We start from the raw sequence: 15,197 nt of genomic DNA, 5'->3' as shown, positions 1-15,197 counted from the left end.
TTCTCCAGCGCGGAGTTTCTCCAGCGCAGAGTTTTTCAAGCGCGGAGTTGCTTCAATGCGGGGTTTCTCCAACGCGGACTTTCACCAACGCAGAGTTTCTACATCGCGGAGTTTGTCCATTGCGAAGTTGCTCTATTGCGGAGTTTCTCCAGCGCGGAGTTTCTCGCACACGGAGTTTCTCCGGCGCTGAGTTTCTCCATCGCTGAATTTCTCTATCGCTGAGTTTCTCCATCGCTGAGTTTCTCCAGCGCGGAGTTTCTCCAGCGCAGAGTTTTTCAAGCGCGGAGTTACTTCAATGCGGAGTTTCTCCAACGGGAAGTTTCTCCAGCGCGGAGTTTCTCCAACACGGAGTTTCTCCAACACGGAGTTTTTCCATCGCTGAGTTTCTTCAACGCGGAGTTTCTCCAGCGCGGAGCTTCTCCAACACGGAGTTTCTCCAGCGCGGAGTTTCTCCATTGCTGAGTTTCTCCATCGCTGAGTTTCTCCAGCGGGGAGTTTCTCCAGCGCGGACTTTTCTCTAACGCGGACTTTTCTCCTACGCGGACTTTTCTCAAACGCGGAGTTTTCTCCAACGCGGACTTTCACCAAAGCGGAGTTTTTCCATCGCGGAGTTGGTCCATCGTGGAATTTCTCAATCGCGGAGTTTCTCAAACGCGGAGCTTCTCTAGTGCGGAGTTTCTCAAACGCGGAGCTTCTCTAGGGCGGAGTTTCACCAGTGCGGAGTTTCTCGCACACGGAGTTTCTCCAGCGCTGAGTTTCTCCATCGCTGAGGTTCTCCATCGCTGAGTTTCTCCAGCGGGGAGTTTCTCCAGCGCGGAGTTTCTATAGCGCGGAGTTTTTCAAGCGCGGAGTTTTTTCAACGCGAAGTTTCTCTAGCGCGGAATTTCTCCAACACAGAGTTTCTCCAAAACGGAGTTTCTCCAACACGGAGATTATCCAGCGCAGAGTTACTCCATCGCTGAGTTTCTACATCGCGGAGTTTCTCCTTCGCGGAGTTTCTCCATCGCTGAGTTTCTCCAGCGCGTAGATTCTCCAGCGCCGAGTTTCTCCACCGCGGAGTTTCTCCAGCACACAGTTTCTCCAGCGCGGAGTTTGTCTAACGCGGACTTTCTCCAACGCGGAGTTTCTCCAGCGCGGACTTTTCTCGAACGCGGACTTTCACCAACGCGGAGTTTCCCCAGCGCAGAGTTTCTCCATCGCGGAGTTTCTCCATCGCTGAGTTTCTCCAGCGCGTAGTTTCTCCAGCGCCGAGTTTCTCCATCGCTGAGTTCCTCCAGCGCGGAGTTTCTCCAGCGCAGAGTTTTTCAAGCGCGGAGTTTCTTCAATGCGGAGTTTCTCCAACGCAAAGTTTCTCCAGCGCGGAGTTTCTCCAACACGGAGTTTCTCCAACACGGAGTTTCTCCAACACGGAGTTTCTCCATCGCGGAGTTTCTCCGGCGCGGAGTTTCTCCAGCGCGGAGTTTCTCCACGCCGGAGTTTCTCCGGCGCGGAGTTTCTCCATCGCGGAGTTTCTCAAACGCGGAGTTTCTCCAGTGCGGAGTTTCTCAAACGCGGAGCTTCTCCAGTGCGGAGTTTCTCCAACTTTGAGTTTCTTCAGCCCGGAGTTTTCGTGCGGAGTTTCTACAGCCTGGAGTTTCTCCAGCGCGGACTTTTCTCCAACGCGGACTTTTCTAATATGCGGACTTTTCTCAAACGCTGACTTTTCTCCAACGCGGACTTTCACCAAAGCGGAGTATCTCCATCGCGGAGTTGGTCCATCGCGGACTTTCTCCATCGCGGAGTTTCTCCAGCGCGGAGTATCTCCAGCGCGGAGTTTCTCCAGCGCGGAGTTTCTCGCACACGGAGTTTCTCCATCGCTCAGTTTCTCCATCGCTGAGTTTCTCCAGTGCGGAGTTTCTCCAGCGCGGAGTTTTTCAAGCGCGGAGTTTCTTCAACGCGGAGTTTCTCCAGCGCGGAACTTCTCCAACACGGAGTTTCTCCAGCGCGGAGTTACTCCAGCCCGGAGTTTCTCCAGCTCGGAGTTTCTCCATCGCGCAGTTTCTCCAGCGCGGAGTTTCTCCAGCGCGGAGTTTTTCCAGCGTGGAGTTTCTCCAGCGCTGACTTTTCTCCAACGCGGACTTTTCTCTAACGCGGACTTTCACCAACGCGCAGTTTCTCCTTCGCGGAGTTTGTCCATCGTGGAATTTCTCAATCGCGGAGTTTCTCAAACGCGGAGCTTCTCCAGTGCGGAGTTTCTCTAACTCGGAGTTTCTCCAGCGCGGAGGTTCTCCATCGCGGAGTTTCTCAAAAGCGCAGTTTCTCCAGTGCGGAGTTTCTCAAACGCGGAGCTTCTCTAGTGCAGAGTTTCTCAAACGCGGAGCTTCTCTAGGGCGGAGTTTCTCCAGCGCCGACTTTTTTCCAACGCGGACTTTTCTCCAACGCGGTCTTTCACCAACACGGAGTTTCTCCATCGCGGAGTTTGTCCATCGCGGAGTTTCTTCATCGCGGAGTTTCTCCAGCGCGGAGTTTCACCAGCGCGGAGTTTCTCGCACACGGAGTTTCTCCAGCGCTGAGTTTCTCCATCGCTGAGGTTCTCCATCGCTGAGTTTCTCCAGCGGGGAGTTTCTCCAGCGCGGAGTTTTTCAAGCGCGGAGTTTTTTCAGCGCGAAGTTTCTCCAGCGCGGAATTTCTCCAACACAGAGTTTCTCCAGAACGGAGTTTCTCCAACACGGAGTTTATCCAGCGCAGAGTTACTCCATCGCTGAGTTTCTACATCGCGGAGTTTCTCCAGGCCGGAGTTTCTCCGGCACGGAGTTTCTCCATCGCGGAGTTTCTCAAACGCGGAGTTCCTCCAGTGCGGAGATTCTCAAACGCGGAGCTTCTCCAGTGCGGAGTTTCTCCAACTCTGAGTTTCTCCAGCGCGGACTTTTCTCCAACGCGGACTTTTCTCCTACGCGGACTTTTCTCTAACGCGGACTTTTCTCCAACGCGGACTTTCATCAAAGCGGAGTTTCTCCATCGCGGAGTTGGTCCATCGCGGAGTTTCTCCAGCGCGGAGCTTCTCCAACACGGAGTTTCTCCAGCGCGGAGTTTCTCCATTGCTGAGTTTCTCCATCGCTGAGTTTCTCCAGCGGGGAGTTTCTCCAGCGCGGACTTTTCTCTAACGCGGACTTTTCTCCTACGCGGACGTTTCTCAAACGCGGAGTTTTCTCCAACGCGGACTTTCACCAAAGCGGAGTTTTTCCATCGCGGAGTTGGTCCATCGCGGAGTTTCTCCATCGCGGAGTTTCTCCAGCGCGAAGTTTCTCGCACACGGAGTTTCGCCGTCGCTTAGTTTCTCCATCGCTGAGTTTCTCCATCGCTGAGTTTCTCCAGTGCGGAGTTTCTCCAGCGCGGAGATTCTCGCACACGGAGTTTCTCCAGCGCTGAGTTTCTCCATCACTGATTTTCTCCATCGCTGAGTTTTTCCATCGCTGAATTTCTCCAGCGCGAATTTTCTCCAGCGCAGAGTTTTTCAAGCGCGGAGTTTCATCAACGCGGAGTTTCTCCAGCGCGGAGTTTCTCCAGCGCGAAGTTTCTCCAGCGCTGAGTTACTCCAGCCCGGAGTTTCTCCGGCGCGGAGTTTCTCCATCGCGGAGTTTCTCCAGCGCAGAGTTTCTCCAGCGCGGAGTTTTTCCAGCGTGGAGTTTCTCCAGCGCTGACTTTTCTCCAACGCGGACTTTTCTCCAACGCGGACTTTCACCAACGCGGAGTTTCTCCTTCGCGGAGTTTGTCCATCGTGGAATTTCTCAATCGCGGAGTTTCTCAAACGCGGAGCTTCTCCAGTGCGGAGTTTCTCTAACGCTGAGCTTCTCTAGGGTGGAGTTTCTCCAGCGCCGACTTTTCTCCAACGCGGACTTTCACCAACTCGGAGTTTCTCCATCGCGGAGTTTGTCCATTGCGGAGTTTCTTCATCGCGGAGTTTCTCCAGCGCGGAGTTTCTCCAGCGCGGAGTTTCTCCAGCGCGGAGTTTCTCCAGCGCGGAGTTTCTCCAGCGCGGAGTATTTCATGCGCGGAGTTTTTTCAACGCGAAATTTCTCCAGCGCGGAATTTCTCCAACACAGAGTTTCTCCAAAACGGAGTTTCTCCAACACGGAGATTATCCAGCGCAGAGTTACTCCATCGCTGAGTTTCTACATCGCGGAGTTTCTCCTTCGCGGAGTTTCTCCATCGCTGAGTTTCTCCAGCGCGTATTTTCTCCAGCGCCGAGTTTCTCCGCCGCGGAGTTTCTCCAGCACACAGTTTCTCCAGCGCGGAGTTTCTCCAACGCGGACTTTCTCCAACGCGGAGTTTCTCCAACGCGGAGTTTCTCCAACGCGCAGTTTTTCCAACGCGAAGTTTCTCCAGCGCGGAGTTTCTCCAACACGGAGTTTCTCCAACACGGAGTTTCTGCAACGCGGAGTTTCTCCATCGCGGAGTTCCTCCAGCACGGAGTTTCTCCAGCGCGGAGTTTCTCCATCGCGGAGTTTCTCAAACGCGGAGTTTCTCTAGTTGCGGAGTTTCTCCAGTGCGGAGTTTCACCTGCGCGGAGTTTCTCCAACGCGAAGTTTCTCCAGCGCGGAATTTCTCCAGCACGGAGTTTCTCCAGCGCGGAGTTTCTCCAGGCCGGAGTTTCTCCGGCACGGAGTTTCTCCATCGCCGAGTTTCTCAAACGCGGAGTTTCTCCAGTGCGGAGATTCTCAAACGCGGAGCTTCTCCAGTGCGGAGTTTCTCCAACTCTGAGTTTCTCCAGCGCGGACTTTTCTCCAACGCGGACTTTTCTCCTACGCGGACTTTTCTCTAACGCGGACTTTTCTCCAACGCGGACTTTCATCAAAGCGGAGTTTCTCCATCGCGGAGTTGGTCCATCGCGGAGTTTCTCCATCGCGGAGTTTCTCCAGCGCGGAGTTTCTCGCACACGGAGTTTTTCCATCGCTGAGTTTCTCCATCGCTGAGTTTCTCCAGTGCGGAGTTTCTCCAACACAGAGTTTCTCCAAAACGGAGTTTCTCCAACACGGAATTTATCCAGCGCAGAGTTACTCCATCGCTGAGTATCTACATCGCGGAGTTTCTCCTTCGCGGAGTTTCTCCATCGCTGAGTTTCTCCTTCGCGGAGTTTCTCCATCGCTGAGTTTCTCCAGCGCGTATTTTCTCCAGCGCCGAGTTTCTCCACCGCGGAGTTTCTCCAGCGCACAGTTTCTCCAGCGCGGAGTTTCTCCAACGCGGACTTTCTCCAACGCGGAGTTTCTCCAACGCGCAGTTTTTCCAACGCGAAGTTTCTCCAGCGCGGAGTTTCTCCAACACGGAGTTTCTCCAACACGGAGTTTCTGCAACGCGGAGTTTCTCCATCGCGGAGTTTCTCCAGCGCGGAGTTTCTCCATCGCGGAGTTTCTCCAGCGCAGATTTAATGCAGCAGGGATTTTCTCCAGCGCGGAGTTTCTCCAACGCGAAGTTTCTCCAGTGCGGAGTTTCTCCAACACAGAGTTTCTCCAACACGGAGTTTCTCCAGCGTGGAGTTTCTCAAGCGCGGAGTTTCTCCAACACGGAGTTTCTCCAGCGCGGAATTTCTCCAGCGCGGAGTTTCTCCAGCGCGGAGTTTCTCCAGGCCGGAGTTTCTCCGGCACGGAGTTTCTCCATCGCGGAGTTTCTCAAACGCGGAGTTTCTCCAGTGCGGAGATTCTCAAACGCGGAGCTTCTCCAGTGCGGAGTTTCTCCAACTCTGAGTTTCTCCAGCGCGGACTTTTCTCCAACACGGACTTTTCTCCTACGCGGACTTTTCTCTAACGCGGACTTTTCTCCAACGCGGACTTTCATCAAAGCGGAGTTTCTCCATCGCGGAGTTGGTCCATCGCGGAGTTTCTTCATCGCGGAGTTTCTCCAGCGCGGAGTTTCTCGCACACGGAGTTTTTCCATCGCTGAGTTTCTCCAGTGCGGAGTTTCTCCAGCGCGGAGTTTTTCAAGCGCAGAGTTTCTTCAACGCGGAGTTTCTCCAGCGCGGAGCTTCTCCAACACGGAGTTTCTCCAGCGCGGAGTTTCTCCATCGCTGAGGTTCTCCATCGCTGAGTTTCTCCAGTGCGGAGTTTCTCCAGCGCGGAGATTCTCGCACACGGAGTTTCTCCAGCGCTGAGTTTCTCCATCACTGATTTTCTCCATCGCTGAGTTTTTCCATCGCTGAATTTCTCCAGCGCGAAGTTTCTCCAGCGCAGAGTTACTCCAGCCCGGAGTTTCTCCGGCACGGAGTTTCTCCATCGCGGAGTTTCTGCAGCGCGGAGTTTCTCCAGCGCGGAGTTTTTCCAGCGTGGAGTTTCTCCAGCGCTGACTTTTCTCCAACGCGGACTTTTCTCCAACGCGGACTTTCACCAACGCGGAGTTTCTCCTTCGCGGAGTTTGTCCATCGTGGAATTTCTCAATCGCGGAGTTTCTCAAACGCGGAGCTTCTCCAGTGCGGGGTTTCTCTAACTCGGAGTTTCTCCAGCGCGGAGTTTCTCCAGCGCGGACTTTTTCCAGCGTGGAGTTTCTCCAGCGCTGGCTTTTCTCCAACGCGTACTTTTCTCCAACGCGGACTTTCACCAACGCGGAGTTTCTACATCGCGGAGTTTGTCCATCGCTGAGTTTCTCCATCGCTGAGTTTCTCCAGCGCAGAGTTTTTCAAGCGCGGAGTTGCTTCAATGCGGAGTTTCTCCAACGCGGACTTTCACCAACGCAGAGTTTCTACATCGCGGAGTTTGTCCATCGCGAAGTTGCTCTATCGCGGAGTTTCTCCAGCGCGGAGTTTCTCGCACACGGAGTTTCTCCGGCGCTGAGTTTCTCCATCGCTGAATTTCTCCATCGCTGAGTTTCTCCATCGCTGAGTTTCTCCAGCGCGGAGTTTCTTCAGCGCAGAGTTTTTCAAGCGCGGAGTTACTTCAATGCGGAGTTTCTCCAACGCGAAGTTTCTCCAGCGCGGAGTTTCTCCAACACGGAGTTTCTCCAACACGGAGTTTCTCCATCGCGGAGTTTCCCCAGCGCAGAGTTTCTCCATCGCGGAGTTTCTCCAGCGCGGAGTTTCTCCAGCGCGGAGTTTCTCCAGCGCGGAGTTTCTCCAGTGCGGAGTTTCTCCAGCGCGGAGTTTCTCGCACTAGGAGTTTCTCCAGCGCTGAGTTTCTGTATCGCTGAGGTTCTCCATCGCTGAGTTTCTCCAGCGGGGAGTTTCTCCAGCGCGGAGTTTCTATAGCGCGGAGTTTTTCAAGCGCGGAATTTTTTCAACGCGAAGTTTCTCTAGCGCGGAGTTTCTCCAACACAGAGTTTCTCCAACACGGAGTTTCTCCAGCGTGGAGTTTCTCAAGCGCGGAGTTTCTCCAACACGGAATTTCTCCAGCGCGGAATTTCTCCAGCGCGGAGTATCTCCAGCGCGGAGTTTCTCCAGGCCGGAGTTTCTCCGGCACGGAGTTTCTCCATCGCGGAGTTTCTCAAACGCGGAGTTTCTCCAGTGCGGAGACTCTCAAACGCGGAGCTTCTCCAGTGCGGAGTTTCTCCAACTCTGAGTTTCTCCAGCGCGGACTTTTCTCCAACGCGGACTTTTCTCCTACGCGGACTTTTCTCTAACGCGGACTTTTCTCCAACGCGGACTTTCATCAAAGCGGAGTTTCTCCATCGCGGAGTTGGTCCATCGCGGAGTTTCTCCATCGCGGAGTTTCTCCAGCGCGGAGTTTCTCGCACACGGAGTTTTTCCATCGCTGAGTTTCTCCATCGCTGAGTTTCTCCAGTGCGGAGTTTCTCCAACACAGAGTTTCTCCAACACGGAGTTTATCCAGCGCAGAGTTACTCCATCGCTGAGTTTCTACATCGCGGAGTTTCTCCTTCGCGGAGTTTCTCCATCGCTGAGTTTCTCCAGCGCGTATTTTCTCCAGCGCCGAGTTTCTCCACCGCGGAGTTTCTCCAGCACACAGTTTCTCCAGCGCGGAGTTTCTCCAACGCGGACTTTCTCCAACGCTGATTTTCTCCATCGCTGAGTTTTTCCATCGCTGAATTTCTCCAGCGCGAAGTTTCTCCAGCGCTGAGTTTCTCCATCGCTGAATTTCTCCATCGCTGAGTTTCTCCATCGCTGAGTTTCTCCAGCGCGGAGTTTCTCCAGCGCAGAGTTTTTCAAGCGCGGAGTTGCTTCAATGCGGGGTTTCTCCAACGCGGACTTTCACCAACGCAGAGTTTCTACATCGCGGAGTTTGTCCATTGCGAAGTTGCTCTATTGCGGAGTTTCTCCAGCGCGGAGTTTCTCGCACACGGAGTTTCTCCGGCGCTGAGTTTCTCCATCGCTGAATTTCTCTATCGCTGAGTTTCTCCATCGCTGAGTTTCTCCAGCGCGGAGTTTCTCCAGCGCAGAGTTTTTCAAGCGCGGAGTTACTTCAATGCGGAGTTTCTCCAACGGGAAGTTTCTCCAGCGCGGAGTTTCTCCAACACGGAGTTTCTCCAACACGGAGTTTTTCCATCGCTGAGTTTCTTCAACGCGGAGTTTCTCCAGCGCGGAGCTTCTCCAACACGGAGTTTCTCCAGCGCGGAGTTTCTCCATTGCTGAGTTTCTCTATCGCTGAGTTTCTCCAGCGGGGAGTTTCTCCAGCGCGGACTTTTCTCTAACGCGGACTTTTCTCCTACGCGGACTTTTCTCAAACGCGGAGTTTTCTCCAACGCGGACTTTCACCAAAGCGGAGTTTTTCCATCGCGGAGTTGGTCCATCGTGGAATTTCTCAATCGCGGAGTTTCTCAAACGCGGAGCTTCTCTAGTGCGGAGTTTCTCAAACGCGGAGCTTCTCTAGGGCGGAGTTTCACCAGTGCGGAGTTTCTCGCACACGGAGTTTCTCCAGCGCTGAGTTTCTCCATCGCTGAGGTTCTCCATCGCTGAGTTTCTCCAGCGGGGAGTTTCTCCAGCGCGGAGTTTCTATAGCGCGGAGTTTTTCAAGCGCGGAGTTTTTTCAACGCGAAGTTTCTCTAGCGCGGAATTTCTCCAACACAGAGTTTCTCCAAAACGGAGTTTCTCCAACACGGAGATTATCCAGCGCAGAGTTACTCCATCGCTGAGTTTCTACATCGCGGAGTTTCTCCTTCGCGGAGTTTCTCCATCGCTGAGTTTCTCCAGCGCGTAGATTCTCCAGCGCCGAGTTTCTCCACCGCGGAGTTTCTCCAGCACACAGTTTCTCCAGCGCGGAGTTTGTCTAACGCGGACTTTCTCCAACGCGGAGTTTCTCCAGCGCGGACTTTTCTCGAACGCGGACTTTCACCAACGCGGAGTTTCCCCAGCGCAGAGTTTCTCCATCGCGGAGTTTCTCCATCGCTGAGTTTCTCCAGCGCGTAGTTTCTCCAGCGCCGAGTTTCTCCATCGCTGAGTTCCTCCAGCGCGGAGTTTCTCCAGCGCAGAGTTTTTCAAGCGCGGAGTTTCTTCAATGCGGAGTTTCTCCAACGCAAAGTTTCTCCAGCGCGGAGTTTCTCCAACACGGAGTTTCTCCAACACGGAGTTTCTCCAACACGGAGTTTCTCCATCGCGGAGTTTCTCCGGCGCGGAGTTTCTCCAGCGCGGAGTTTCTCCACGCCGGAGTTTCTCCGGCGCGGAGTTTCTCCATCGCGGAGTTTCTCAAACGCGGAGTTTCTCCAGTGCGGAGTTTCTCAAACGCGGAGCTTCTCCAGTGCGGAGTTTCTCCAACTTTGAGTTTCTTCAGCCCGGAGTTTTCGTGCGGAGTTTCTACAGCCTGGAGTTTCTCCAGCGCGGACTTTTCTCCAACGCGGACTTTTCTAATATGCGGACTTTTCTCAAACGCTGACTTTTCTCCAACGCGGACTTTCACCAAAGCGGAGTATCTCCATCGCGGAGTTGGTCCATCGCGGACTTTCTCCATCGCGGAGTTTCTCCAGCGCGGAGTATCTCCAGCGCGGAGTTTCTCCAGCGCGGAGTTTCTCGCACACGGAGTTTCTCCATCGCTCAGTTTCTCCATCGCTGAGTTTCTCCAGTGCGGAGTTTCTCCAGCGCGGAGTTTTTCAAGCGCGGAGTTTCTTCAACGCGGAGTTTCTCCAGCGCGGAACTTCTCCAACACGGAGTTTCTCCAGCGCGGAGTTACTCCAGCCCGGAGTTTCTCCAGCTCGGAGTTTCTCCATCGCGCAGTTTCTCCAGCGCGGAGTTTCTCCAGCGCGGAGTTTTTCCAGCGTGGAGTTTCTCCAGCGCTGACTTTTCTCCAACGCGGACTTTTCTCTAACGCGGACTTTCACCAACGCGCAGTTTCTCCTTCGCGGAGTTTGTCCATCGTGGAATTTCTCAATCGCGGAGTTTCTCAAACGCGGAGCTTCTCCAGTGCGGAGTTTCTCTAACTCGGAGTTTCTCCAGCGCGGAGGTTCTCCATCGCGGAGTTTCTCAAAAGCGCAGTTTCTCCAGTGCGGAGTTTCTCAAACGCGGAGCTTCTCTAGTGCAGAGTTTCTCAAACGCGGAGCTTCTCTAGGGCGGAGTTTCTCCAGCGCCGACTTTTTTCCAACGCGGACTTTTCTCCAACGCGGTCTTTCACCAACACGGAGTTTCTCCATCGCGGAGTTTGTCCATCGCGGAGTTTCTTCATCGCGGAGTTTCTCCAGCGCGGAGTTTCACCAGCGCGGAGTTTCTCGCACACGGAGTTTCTCCAGCGCTGAGTTTCTCCATCGCTGAGGTTCTCCATCGCTGAGTTTCTCCAGCGGGGAGTTTCTCCAGCGCGGAGTTTTTCAAGCGCGGAGTTTTTTCAGCGCGAAGTTTCTCCAGCGCGGAATTTCTCCAACACAGAGTTTCTCCAGAACGGAGTTTCTCCAACACGGAGTTTATCCAGCGCAGAGTTACTCCATCGCTGAGTTTCTACATCGCGGAGTTTCTCCAGGCCGGAGTTTCTCCGGCACGGAGTTTCTCCATCGCGGAGTTTCTCAAACGCGGAGTTCCTCCAGTGCGGAGATTCTCAAACGCGGAGCTTCTCCAGTGCGGAGTTTCTCCAACTCTGAGTTTCTCCAGCGCGGACTTTTCTCCAACGCGGACTTTTCTCCTACGCGGACTTTTCTCTAACGCGGACTTTTCTCCAACGCGGACTTTCATCAAAGCGGAGTTTCTCCATCGCGGAGTTGGTCCATCGCGGAGTTTCTCCAGCGCGGAGCTTCTCCAACACGGAGTTTCTCCAGCGCGGAGTTTCTCCATTGCTGAGTTTCTCCATCGCTGAGTTTCTCCAGCGGGGAGTTTCTCCAGCGCGGACTTTTCTCTAACGCGGACTTTTCTCCTACGCGGACGTTTCTCAAACGCGGAGTTTTCTCCAACGCGGACTTTCACCAAAGCGGAGTTTTTCCATCGCGGAGTTGGTCCATCGCGGAGTTTCTCCATCGCGGAGTTTCTCCAGCGCGAAGTTTCTCGCACACGGAGTTTCGCCGTCGCTTAGTTTCTCCATCGCTGAGTTTCTCCATCGCTGAGTTTCTCCAGTGCGGAGTTTCTCCAGCGCGGAGATTCTCGCACACGGAGTTTCTCCAGCGCTGAGTTTCTCCATCACTGATTTTCTCCATCGCTGAGTTTTTCCATCGCTGAATTTCTCCAGCGCGAATTTTCTCCAGCGCAGAGTTTTTCAAGCGCGGAGTTTCATCAACGCGGAGTTTCTCCAGCGCGGAGTTTCTCCAGCGCGAAGTTTCTCCAGCGCTGAGTTACTCCAGCCCGGAGTTTCTCCGGCGCGGAGTTTCTCCATCGCGGAGTTTCTCCAGCGCAGAGTTTCTCCAGCGCGGAGTTTTTCCAGCGTGGAGTTTCTCCAGCGCTGACTTTTCTCCAACGCGGACTTTTCTCCAACGCGGACTTTCACCAACGCGGAGTTTCTCCTTCGCGGAGTTTGTCCATCGTGGAATTTCTCAATCGCGGAGTTTCTCAAACGCGGAGCTTCTCCAGTGCGGAGTTTCTCTAACGCTGAGCTTCTCTAGGGTGGAGTTTCTCCAGCGCCGACTTTTCTCCAACGCGGACTTTCACCAACTCGGAGTTTCTCCATCGCGGAGTTTGTCCATTGCGGAGTTTCTTCATCGCGGAGTTTCTCCAGCGCGGAGTTTCTCCAGCGCGGAGTTTCTCCAGCGCGGAGTTTCTCCAGCGCGGAGTTTCTCCAGCGCGGAGTATTTCATGCGCGGAGTTTTTTCAACGCGAAATTTCTCCAGCGCGGAATTTCTCCAACACAGAGTTTCTCCAAAACGGAGTTTCTCCAACACGGAGATTATCCAGCGCAGAGTTACTCCATCGCTGAGTTTCTACATCGCGGAGTTTCTCCTTCGCGGAGTTTCTCCATCGCTGAGTTTCTCCAGCGCGTATTTTCTCCAGCGCCGAGTTTCTCCGCCGCGGAGTTTCTCCAGCACACAGTTTCTCCAGCGCGGAGTTTCTCCAACGCGGACTTTCTCCAACGCGGAGTTTCTCCAACGCGGAGTTTCTCCAACGCGCAGTTTTTCCAACGCGAAGTTTCTCCAGCGCGGAGTTTCTCCAACACGGAGTTTCTCCAACACGGAGTTTCTGCAACGCGGAGTTTCTCCATCGCGGAGTTCCTCCAGCACGGAGTTTCTCCAGCGCGGAGTTTCTCCATCGCGGAGTTTCTCAAACGCGGAGTTTCTCTAGTGCGGAGTTTCTCCAGTGCGGAGTTTCACCTGCGCGGAGTATCTCCAGCGCAGATTTTATGCAGCAGGGATTTTCTCCAGCGCGGAGTTTCTCCAACGCGGAGTTTATCCAACGCGAAGTTTCTCCAGCGCGGAATTTCTCCAGCGCGGAGTTTCTCCAGCGCGGAGTTTCTCCAGGCCGGAGTTTCTCCGGCACGGAGTTTCTCCATCGCGGAGTTTCTCAAACGCGGAGTTTCTCCAGTGCGGAGATTCTCAAACGCGGAGCTTCTCCAGTGCGGAGTTTCTCCAACTCTGAGTTTCTCCAGCGCGGACTTTTCTCCAACGCGGACTTTTCTCCTACGCGGACTTTTCTCTAACGCGGACTTTTCTCCAACGCGGACTTTCATCAAAGCGGAGTTTCTCCATCGCGGAGTTGGTCCATCGCGGAGTTTCTCCATCGCGGAGTTTCTCCAGCGCGGAGTTTCTCGCACACGGAGTTTTTCCATCGCTGAGTTTCTCCATCGCTGAGTTTCTCCAGTGCGGAGTTTCTCCAACACAGAGTTTCGCCAAAACGGAGTTTCTCCAACACGGAATTTATCCAGCGCAGAGTTACTCCATCGCTGAGTTTCTACATCGCGGAGTTTCTCCTTCGCGGAGTTTCTCCATCGCTGAGTTTCTCCTTCGCGGAGTTTCTCCATCGCTGAGTTTCTCCAGCGCGTATTTTCTCCAGCGCCGAGTTTCTCCACCGCGGAGTTTCTCCAGCGCACAGTTTCTCCAGCGCGGAGTTTCTCCAACGCGGACTTTCTCCAACACGGAGTTTCTGCAACGCGGAGTTTCTCCATCGCGGAGTTTCTCCAGCGCGGAGTTTCTCCATCGCGGAGTTTCTCAAACGCGGAGTTTCTCTAGTGCGGAGTTTCTCCAGTGCGGAGTTTCACCTGCGCGGAGTATCTCCAGCGCAGAGTTTCTCCAGCGCAGATTTTATGCAGCAGGGATTTTCTCCAGCGCGGAGTTTCTCCAACGCGAAGTTTCTCCAGTGCGGAGTTTCTCCAACACAGAGTTTCTCCAACGCGGAGTTTCTCCAGCGTGGAGTTTCTCAAGCGCGGAGTTTCTCCAACACGGAGTTTCTCCAGCGCGGAATTTCTCCAGCGCGGAGTTTCTCCAGCGCGGAGTTTCTCCAGGCCGGAGTTTCTCCGGCACGGAGTTTCTCCATCGCGGAGTTTCTCAAACGCGGAGTTTCTCCAGTGCGGAGATTCTCAAACGCGGAGCTTCTCCAGTGCGGAGTTTCTCCAACTCTGAGTTTCTCCAGCGCGGACTTTTCTCCAACGCGGACTTTTCTCCTACGCGGACTTTTCTCTAACGCGGACTTTTCTCCAACGCGGACTTTCATCAAAGCGGAGTTTCTCCATCGCGGAGTTGGTCCATCGCGGAGTTTCTCCATCGCGGAGTTTCTCCAGCGCGGAGTTTCTCGCACACGGAGTTTTTCCATCGCTGAGTTTCTCCATCGCTGAGTTTCTCCAGTGCGGAGTTTCTCCAACACAGAGTTTCTCCAAAACGGAGTTTCTCCAACACGGAATTTATCCAGCGCAGAGTTACTCCATCGCTGAGTTTCTACATCGCGGAGTTTCTCCTTCGCGGAGTTTCTCCATCGCTGAGTTTCTCCTTCGCGGAGTTTCTCCATCGCTGAGTTTCTCCAGCGCGTATTTTCTCCAGCGCCGAGTTTCTCCACCGCGGAGTTTCTCCAGCACACAGTTTCTCCAGCGCGGAGTTTCTCCAACGCGGACTTTCTCCAACGCGGAGTTTCTCCAACGCGCAGTTTTTCCAACGCGAAGTTTCTCCAGCGCGGAGTTTCTCCAACACGGAGTTTCTCCAACACGGAGTTTCTGCAACGCGGAGTTTCTCCATCGCGGAGTTTCTCCAGCGCGGAGTTTCTCCAGCGCGGAGTTTCTCCATCGCGGAGTTTCTCAAACGCGGAGTTTCTCTAGTGCGGAGTTTCTCCAGTGCGGAGTTTCACCTGCGCGGAGTATCTCCAGCGCAGAGTTTCTCCAGCGCAGATTTTATGCAGCAGGGATTTTCTCCAGCGCGGAGTTTCTCCAACGCGAAGTTTCTCCAGTGCGGAGTTTCTCCAACACAGAGTTTCTCCAACACGGAGTTTCTCCAGCGTGGAGTTTCTCAAGCGCGGAGTTTCTCCAACACGGAGTTTCTCCAGCGCGGAATTTCTCCAGCGCGGAGTATCTCCAGCGCGGAGTTTCTCCAGGCCGGAGTTTCTCCGGCACGGAGTTTCTCCATCGCGGAGTTTCTCAAACGCGGAGTTTCTCCAGTGCGGAGATTCTCAAACGCGGAGCGTCTCCAGTGCGGAGTTTCTCCAACTCTGAGTTTCTCCAGCGCGGACTTTTCTCCAACGCGGACTTTTCTCCTACGCGGACTTTTCTCTAACGCGGACTTTTCTCCAACGCGGACTTTCATCAAAGCGGAGTTTCTCCATCGCGGAGTTGGTCCATCGCGGAGTTTCTTCATCGCGGAGTTTCTCCAGCGCGGAGTTTCTCGCACACGGAGTTTTTCCATCGCTGAGTTTCTCCATCGCTGAGTTTCTCCAGTGCGGAGTTTCTCCAGCGCGGAGTTTTTCA

Source organism: Amblyomma americanum, chromosome 2 (genome assembly GCF_052857255.1).
Source record: "Amblyomma americanum isolate KBUSLIRL-KWMA chromosome 2, ASM5285725v1, whole genome shotgun sequence".
NCBI lineage: Eukaryota > Metazoa > Arthropoda > Arachnida > Ixodida > Ixodidae > Amblyomma > Amblyomma americanum.
The sequence above is the reverse complement of the archived record's forward strand: the minus strand, read 5'-3'. Positions refer to the sequence as shown.